The sequence below is a fragment of the Camellia sinensis genome, chromosome 4 (assembly GCF_055761805.1).
Source record: "Camellia sinensis isolate YWXY chromosome 4, ASM5576180v1, whole genome shotgun sequence".
Classification (NCBI taxonomy): Eukaryota; Viridiplantae; Streptophyta; class Magnoliopsida; order Ericales; family Theaceae; genus Camellia; species Camellia sinensis.
This window is the reverse complement of record NC_138964.1, coordinates 82,063,133-82,072,462: the sequence shown is the minus strand read 5'-3', so window position 1 is coordinate 82,072,462 and position 9,330 is coordinate 82,063,133.

Here is a 9,330-nt window from a genome sequence, read left to right as displayed (position 1 = left end):
AAGGATCTATCAAGGCAATATCAGACAAAGGTTCTATCGGATCGAATCAGATAAAAGTTTTCCCAAATAGGGTATTTGGGTTCTGTAAGGCACACTTCGTTGCTTAGGTACATAGTCGGTAGTCTCACAACCGTTCTAAGTTCATCAGTTCTCAAAATCATATCGGAGTCATTTATCACAACTGTCCATGTCAACGTATCTCAAATCATGTACAATATGGTATCGTTCAGATAAGTTCAGGTGTAGTTGCACATGCAGGCGTTCATATCAGGAGGTATATATCATAATCCGTATAGAAATTCTCAAATAGGTCTTATATGCAAGCACATGGTACACAGTATCACATTAAACAAAGTTCTTCGGTTACAGATAATATAGGATTTGTCACGCAGAGGTTCCAAATTGGTCACAAAACATAGGTTTAGGAGTCAAGCTTAAGATAGTCGCATAGTTCAATCAATCTTCTACCAATCCAAATACATGATCTCGCAATATATAGAGTTCGTTATTTGGGGTGCTCAACCCAGTCACATAGTCACAGAGTCATAATTCCAGTGGTTTAGTCATTGAAGACAGTAATATAACAAATCACTTTGAGCATAGGTTTAGATGTACATGTGCATGTGCAGAGTTAATCGATATCCCAATACATATTTCACAAATTCCCCAAATGGAGCATATACATATATATTCAATAAATACAGTCTTGATCCAGACACACAAGCAGCAAATATGAAAGGACATGCTGATCCGAATCAAACAATACCCCAAGCAAAGGTGCACACATGCACTAATTCAGAATCAATCATCACATAAGCATTCGCTTATAAACAGTACAGATACCTAGGATAACAGTCGCAATATTCTGAGTGCTTTCTGGGATGAGTGCAATTACTCTATCCTGATTAACAATTCCTACCATTGGTACGAATCTAGCTGAGGCAGAAGATTTATTCACATTTTGTTCAGCTCGGGGATAGTTCCTTACCATATGGTCCATTTTACCACACCTAACGAGCCCAGAAGTCCGATAACAAACCCCTCGGCATTTCTTACACTGATGGTGGCAAAGGTTCTCACCGTAATGGCAACTAACGTTGTTGTCTCAAAATCTCTACCATTCCTTGTGCTATTCTTTCCGGTCTATCAAATCGGGCTATGGAAGAGTCTGCCAACTCATATGCCCTTACTTCATCCGTGTCCTATACAAATTCTTATTAAGCCTTGCCAAATACCAGGATGCCCAATACAAAGATAAACACCGATACACATGCGTACATTCGCATATAGGCACATTGTTATTTTCTCATTTTATGTATCGACAAGACACAATTAATCACATACGTAACAGATGATTGCATACTTATCAGATATCGCATGCTGAACATTTACTGTAGCAACCCACATTTATGTCTTATTCATGTTCATGAGCATTTGTATGATTATGACTCGTTAAGCTTGCATTTGTATGTTTATGACTTGTTTTGCCTAAGTGAGGTCCATGTCTTGCTTTGTGTTTACATGTTATGTCTAAGTGTTGTGTGCATGCTTGTTTCCTTCTTTGGTGTCTCAAGCCTAAGTTGTGTTAAGCCTAGGTCATGCTAAGCCTAGATCATTCTAAGCCGAGGTCATCTTCAGTCTAGAATTTATCTTGGAACCACTTTGTTTGACCTCCACCTTCGCCTTGACATATTGGCCGAGATGTCATTATCTAGGCCGAGGTGTTCATCACCAAGGCCGAGATGTGTATTATCTAGGCCGAGATGTTACCTTTGCACCCAAATGACCTTGTCCTGGAGTGCTATGACCTAGACCGAGGTGTGGCACATCTAGGCCAAGGTGTGGCACAGCTTAGTCAAGTGTTGTCCTTCCTAGCCGAGGTCATTGTCACCTTAGTTGCCGAAGTCTTGTTGTTAGCCGATGTCATCACTTGCCGGAGTGCCTTACCGAGTAGCTTGTTAGATACGCTTTGTCATAGTCTTGTCTTGTCAATCTATCACCTTTTTGAGGAGAGCCAACCAGCCGTTGCCATGTGTCCGAGCTGAGTGTTTAGTCAGCCGATAGAGAGAGGAAACCTATCATTTGTTGTATCTTGTTTTGAAGAGGAGAGAGAAGCTCTTGGAGAGGAAGAAGAGTTCTTGAGGGAGAGTGGATTTCCAAGCTTGTTTCCTTGAGATCGAACCGTTAGATCCGTGTTCTAAGGTTAGATTCTTAATCTGCTCTCATCGTTCTTTATGTCTATGTTATTGTATTGCATGATTGAATATGATTTGTAAGCTATGCATTGCTTTGAAGTTCGGTTTTAGAAAGAGAAAATGGCATTCATGTATTCTTCAAGAAAAGTCATGTTTTGATCCGAAAGCTCATGCCAAGATCCATGTTTTTGTGTTTGTTTTCATATGATTTTCAAGCATGGGTACCCAAGTCCATGTTTTCGAACTCAGCATGAAATCCCAGATTTTGTAAATAAAGAAGTTATGATTTTAGCATTCATGTTCTTCATGATCTTCATGTTCATGTTCTTCCTGTTCTTCACGGGTGGAAACCCAGATCTCCAGACTTCACTTCCCGAGGTGTAGTCACTGAGATCACTCTTACATAGACCTCACACTTAGGCCAAGCATCGTATCTCACCTTGGCCTACCTTTCATGATCACTTACACCTTTAGTTTGTCTTGTGCGCACCTCGGCATGCAGCCGCATGCCGAAGCCTAGGTAGCCACATCTCGGCCAGGAGGTGTGGGACCTCGGTAAAGACCTGGTTGGTTCCCAGCATGTCTTCCTAACATGTAAAACAGTGTTTTGACTTCTAGCATGTTTTCCCGAGATCATTTGCATGCATGTAAGACTTGTTTTGAGAAGTGCATTCAGTATGCTTTGCCATGTGTTTGTAGGACCTGGACCTTTGCCTTGACCCCGACGTCCCAAGAACTATGTGAGTGGTATTTTTAATAAAGTTATGTTATAAAGATTTGATAAAGCCTTGTTTCGTTTTGATAAAAGTATTCGATCAAGTATGAATGATTACCCCTATTTTTATGTATCAAGTATAAGCTTTGTTTTGACGACATTTTCGGAAAGTCCCTTGTGCTGGAGGACTCTAAACTTTCGCATCACATCTCATTTTGAATGTCCCTTGTGCTGGAGGACTCTAAACTTGCGCAGCACCCAAGTGTTAAACGGCTACGGGCCTTTGTAACATAGGTCCCTTGTGCTGGAGGACTCTAAACTTGCGCAGCACCCAAGTGTTAAAGGGCTACGGGCCTTTGTAACATAGGTCCCTCGTGCTGGAGGACTCTAAACTTGCGCAGCACCCAAGTGTTAAAGGGCTACGGGCCTTTGTAACATAGGTCCCTCGTGCTGGAGGACTCTAAACTTGCGCAGCACCCAAGTGTTAAAGGGCTACGGGCCTTTGTAACATAGGTCCCTCGTGCTGGAGGACTCTAAACTTTCACAGCACCCTTGTTTGAGATATCTCCCTTGCTATGTCTTGTTTGCCACTGACGGTTTACCGCGTGGGTCTTGTAAGTAAGTAAGTAAGTTTTGAAGGACCAAGGTTATGCCGAGGTTATGCTTTTGTTTTGCCGGAATGTCATCAACCCATGCTTTGAAATGACGTATGTTAAGTAAGCAAGTTTTGAAAGACTAAGGTTTGAATGATGTTTTGTTTCAAGCCAAGCTAAGCTATGTTATGTATGGTTTTGACAAAGAATATAATATGTATTGATTTGAAAAGACCTCGGGAATCATTCATTTAAAACCTTTATTACTTGTACCATTCACTGAGTATGCAAGCTCACCCTCCCTATGTATATATGTAGGTAACAAGCAAGAAGTCGGCTACGCCGAGATGTATGTTTTGTATGCATGTTATGTCAGCAGTGAGGATGTCGGCAATCCTGAATATTATGCTTTTAGTTGTATTACATGTATTTTGTTTATGTCGGCTTGAGAAGCCCTTTTGTCAAGATGTAATATGTATTTTTGTACTTCATTTCTATTTGTATTCAAGTTGTAAAGCTATGTAAAGATGTATGCCATTCCATTTGACTTATGCACTGCTCTTATGGACCACTTGTATTTTGAATTAATGCTTCTGCACATGTTAGCCCCATATATTTATACTCTGGTTGTGTGTGAATTTTGAAAGTTGGCCTTCGGTAATCTCGGATTACTGGCCATCACGACACCAAACTACTAGGGGCGGTTTGGGGTCGTGACATTTACTAAGTAGTTATATACTCAAATCATGTTCATATTTCACATAGACACCCATTTGCAGAATCGAATGCACATAGGCAACTTTTCATGATTCATATGTTCATGTATGTGCATTATAACAAAACAAACTTGTTGTACACACTAGTGCAACAATTCATATCTCATATAATCACATGCTCTCAACATTTGATTAAACTTGCATTGTGGTTTATACAGAAGATTCATAGGTATGCATATACTAAAGAGCATACATATTCAAATATTTTGAAATGCAAGCAATTCACAAACTTATAGCACATAATCGTTCATATCAAAACATTTAAGCATGTTCTCGATGCTTCCAATTTCATACTTATCACATGAATGCATCCTAGATCTTTTCTAGACGCTTATTGCTCTTTTGGACAAGTGTGTGAGTTATTAACTCGTGCTCTGATACCACTCTGTCACGACCCAAACCCACCCGTATGGGTTAAGGCCATAACCGGCCAGTAATCACGAGATTACCTACGGCTTCAAACCAAATAAGACAAAACTCATAGAGTAAAGGGGCCAAACGGAAGCAAATTTAAAACTTTGTCCATAGAGCCGTGCTTATATGTACATCATAACATTCCATGCATACATATGTTAATAACTCACAATAGAAAGTATAGCAACATAAAGTTCTATATAGACAGGATTATTCAAATCTAAGTCAGCCAAAACAAAGCTATATACAGACGTACACCAAAGTCCTCGCCAACATGACAAAATAACATAGAATGGCAGAAGGGCGAAAACGTGTCTTGTGCGTGAGACGCAAGGACTGACTCTTCAAAACCTTAGTTGTTCCATACAAACTTCACTGGGGCTGGGTTTGAACTTCTCTTGGCTCACCTACAAACACATGAATGAGCGTGAGCGAAAGCCCAGTGAATGATATCAAATAAAGAATATACATTGGAACAATATACATCAAATGGCCTTGGGCCCAATTTATATTTCTACTAATACATACATACATAGACATATGTAAGTTAAGTAATGCGGTTCCAAACACACCATACGGCCTTGGGCCCAATTCATTAGTGTCAAACTGTTATTCGCGTCAAACTGTTATTCCTGTCAAACTGGCCTTTGGCCTTTTCAAACAATTCAATCCGTTCAAAATTCACATTTTCGTCTTTAGGCTTCATTTTTATCGCTTTAACTCAATTACAATGCTCAATGCATGCCTAAGAGTACTTAGAAATGAAAGAGAACGGAAAATGAAACTCAGAATGCCTTTTCAAAACTTCAGAAAACAGGGTCCCTGCTCGAGCGTGGACTTCCCCGCTCGAGCGGACCCATGAGGTCCGCAAAAGTACTAGTTATGTCAAATTTATGCTCGATCGTCCACTCTGGCGCTCGAGCAGAAGGCTTCTCTACATGGCTCCCCACTCGAGCATCAACTTCCCCGCCCGAGCGGATACCATGGTCCGCAGAAAATACTGGGAGCACGAAATTCACGCTCGAGCGGCGGTTTCCCCGCTCAAGCGGACCTTAAATTTTTGGGTTTTCCAGATCAAGTTCTTGAGCTTCAATTCGATGTTCAAAGGCTCCAAATGCATGTTTTTGGCTCAAAATTTACATAATCATATACTAACATGATACCAACACCCAATTACAATACAGTGGAGCTCAATTTCACAATTTAATCACATGCAAGACTCAAATTACCTCAAACTCAACACCAACATACTCAAATTCAAGCATTCAAGCCTTACACCCCCATGATTTGTACATGCATGTCAGAGATGTTCATCATTCACAACTTAATTGGTGAAGAGGTGACCAAAACATGAGTTTCAATTAAAATTGCACATGGATTATACATTTTTATGTTCAAACATGCAATTTCAAGGTACTTTCTCACATGCATGTGCATATAGACTACCAAATCAACAACCTAACTTGATTTCATCATGATCAATTCATTTTATGTTCCTTATCAACATTCAACTTGAATTCACAAAGATTACAAACTAAGATGCACAAATTTACTCACCTAGGAGCCTTACTTTTCCCAATTTATGATCAAATCTTAAGACATAATGGCACACAAAATCATATAAGACTTATAATCAAACTCATAATAAGGACCAATTAGCTAATTACGGAACAGGGTTTTCACAAGCGGGTTACACTTCACTTTTTCATCACCTTCTTTACACAAACCCTAGATCCGGCTGCTCCTCTCTCTATATACACCTTCTCTCTAAGATTTCATCTACTCCTAGATTGTTTCTAGCCTAATCTCTTTGTAAGAAAGATAGAGGGTGGCGTGGGCTTTAATCTAAAAAATCACAGATTTGGAGCACTTTGAGTTTTCTTCATCTACTCCTTTGGGCTTCTAACTTCGAGGTAGGGATACCCTACTCAATCTTGTGAGTTTTGACATAAATTTTAGTCATTTTGATTAGATGGTGTTGTTTGGTAATTTTGGGAAAGTTTAGGTTTGATTTGAGGTTATAAAAAGGGGGTTTTCAAATGTTAAACCCATGTGTTTGTGAGACCTTGGAAAATGGAAGAATTGCTATTAAATTGATGAAATTGAACCTTAGGGTTGATATTTGAAAAATGGGGGAAATGCCCTAATTATGTTGAATAATTAATTTGGGAAAATGCAAAATTGAGTTGAAAGTCATGAAATTGAGAAGTTGTGGTATTGAATGGTGTAGTTGGTTTAATTAATCACTCACCTATGAAAATGTTCATAATTTATCTATTTGATAAATTTATTATCTGTTTAGAGATAACTGCTTTGGGCTATTGGTGGAGGATAGTCTTGATTGTCGTAGACATTGTATGTTGATTAGGGAAAACTGAAACTGATCACTTGGAATATGTCATTGAATATGACGGTTGGAATAATACATCGAAATTGTGTATTGATTGATCATTGTATATGATGAACTGTTTAAATACATTGTATATGTATGTTGTTTGGGAGGAGATAGGGGATCCACTCCATGGTTTGAGAGAAGAAAGGAGATGTACTCTCAAACCTGTTTGGGAGGAGATAGGGGATGGACTCCATTGATAATTAAAGTATTGGAAGTGTTTTGATATGAGTGTAGTCTCATTTACTTGTTTGCCTAGATAATGAGCCATGTTTATAAATTTGAATTAGGAGTAAAGGAAGGTGTAATGAAATATGAGCATATTTGTCATGGAACTGGAAAGTGTTGTAAGTTGGTTTACAAGTGTTAAACATCTATCGAATGCTAACGTTTTAGTTATTTCTTATATTTGGTTTAGTATATCTCTACTGTGCTTTGGCTCACACTATATGAGACATCATTTTTAGGTTCAGGTGATATGCCACTTCTAAGGACGTAGCTTGGGAGGCTTTGAGGCTGATAGCTCTTTTTTTGTTATTCTCTTTTGATATTACATGTAAATTCAAGCCAAGGGCTTAAAGTGTATTTGAGTTAGTACTCCCTTTTTGTAACCAAGTGTTGACTTGGAAAGTTGTAAGCCCGTAGGGTATTTACTTTTATTGTCAGCATGTAATACTTCTGTAATGAATACTCTGATAAATGGAAATATGCTTTATTCTCGTATGTCTATGGATATCTTGAATGTTGGGTTTATGTATTATTTTGAGGGCATTACAGCTTGGTATCAGAGCGTACTGGGTTTGAATACTTTGGGTACGTGGGAAGTGGTTTGTACCACAATAGGTTTGTCTCGCTTATTAGAGACTTAAGTGTAATGTTATGTACCTATGTGATAACATGTTTATGTGACTATATGGGTATGGGATTTAGTTTCTAGGATGTTGATTGGACCCTTGGGTTTCTGGGAGTCCTGTTGGAAAAGCACTTAATCAATGTTGTTTCTAATCGACACTCTAGCAACACCTCGGGACTGTCATTATCTGGAAACGAAATTCGTAAGTGCTTATGTGATTATGTGCTTACGTGGAATGAATTACTGTTGTCCAATGCATTAGGACGCAAGTGAAATAGCATCGGCACATTTGTGAATATGCTAATGTTCTTTGTTACCTTTATTAGGATGTCAGGACGAGGATGTGGTGGTAGGTGTGGCAGGCCTAGGAGGCAGGACATGCCTATACCGGATGAGATTCCGGCGAAGCAGGAGGGTGTTGGTTTGGCCAATGTGGCCGAGCCAGTAGGTCAGCAGGCCATGGGCGCCTTAGCCCGCGAGATGGCAAGAGCATTGAGGGAATTCATGGACATTCTCAGATCTGAGAATCAAGTCCAGGCCCATATTGCAGAGGCAGGGCCTTCTTTTCTGAAGAGGGAGTTTTTCTGGTCTAATCCGGATGAGTTTCTGGGGGATCCTAAAGAGCCACTTAAGGCTGATGAGTGGCTTGAGCAGATGATGAAGACGTTTGAGATGCTTGGCATCGAAGACGAAGGTTTGAGGGTGACCTTGGCGTCCTTCCAGCTGAAGGGAGACGTGGGTCAATGGTGGAAGTTTGCTCGGGGTCGTATTAGTGGGACTTGGGAGGCTTTCGTTGGTGCCTTCCAGGAGAATTTTTTGCCTCCCGTTGTTAGGGAGAAGTTGAGGGATCTATTCTGTAGGCTCAACCAGCTAGGTACATCAGTGGTCGAGTTTGAGGCTGCATATACCAGTCTATCTAGGTTTGCACCTGAGCTAGTGGCGTCTGAGGAACGTCGTTGTCTTGAGTTCGAAAAGAAGTTGAGGACAGGGCTTAAGCTTAGGGTTACAGGGTCCATGACTCAGGAGCATGGGCGCCTTGTGGATGCAGCAGTCCATCTTGAGACCATTATGGAGGTGGAGGAGAAGGCGCAAAGAGGCTCTAAGAAGAGTCAGGGTGGCTAGGGGGACGGTAAGAGGCAGAGGGGTTCTAACCCTCAGCAGTCCTAGGGTGCTTTTGCGAGATCTACCTTTCCAGTGCCAAGTGTAGGCTCTGGGAGAGGCAGTCAGGGAGACTTTGCTTGTTACAAGTGTGGTCAGCTGGGCCACAAGTCTCCAGCTTGCCCGCAGAAAGGAGGAGGGCAGATAGCAGCTTCATCTTCGACTCATCCTTAGAGCCAGAGTTAGGGCAGAGGTCAACCGCTCTCGTGTTACCAGTGTGGTCAGGCGGGGCAC